Source organism: Penaeus monodon, chromosome 23 (assembly GCF_015228065.2).
Source record: "Penaeus monodon isolate SGIC_2016 chromosome 23, NSTDA_Pmon_1, whole genome shotgun sequence".
Taxonomy (NCBI): Eukaryota; Metazoa; Arthropoda; class Malacostraca; order Decapoda; family Penaeidae; genus Penaeus; species Penaeus monodon.
This window is the reverse complement of record NC_051408.1, coordinates 6,838,045-6,838,345: the sequence shown is the minus strand read 5'-3', so window position 1 is coordinate 6,838,345 and position 301 is coordinate 6,838,045. Positions and strand designations below refer to the sequence as shown.

Below are 301 nucleotides of genomic sequence, written 5' to 3'. Positions count from 1 at the left end.
AGAAACTGTATTAGATAAGAGACTCTCAGAACAACACATTCAAAGTTACTGCTCACGGGCGAATGCCCCATACACAAGCAACGCAGGTCTTTTGAATTATCCGGAGCGAAACGGTTAAGGACTGGAAATACACTGTATATATCACTCTTTGCCCTATGCAAATTAAGAATAAAGTACTGAAGCAAGTCAAAACTTAGCTAAATGTGCTCTGATAATGCAGACATTACAAAATGAATAAGTAAATATAATGGACTGATGTTCTGATAGTCAAGCACTAAACCAACACATACATGACATGTTA

At 36.9% G+C, this 301-nt stretch overlaps 1 protein-coding gene across 1 annotated transcript in view; it reads right to left on the bottom strand.

Moving 5' to 3' along the window:
* The window catches only part of LOC119587747 (ADP-ribosylation factor-related protein 1-like), a gene marked incomplete in the record, with an annotated part of 9,479 nt that overhangs the window by 3,827 nt on the left and 5,351 nt on the right, over positions 1-301 (bottom strand).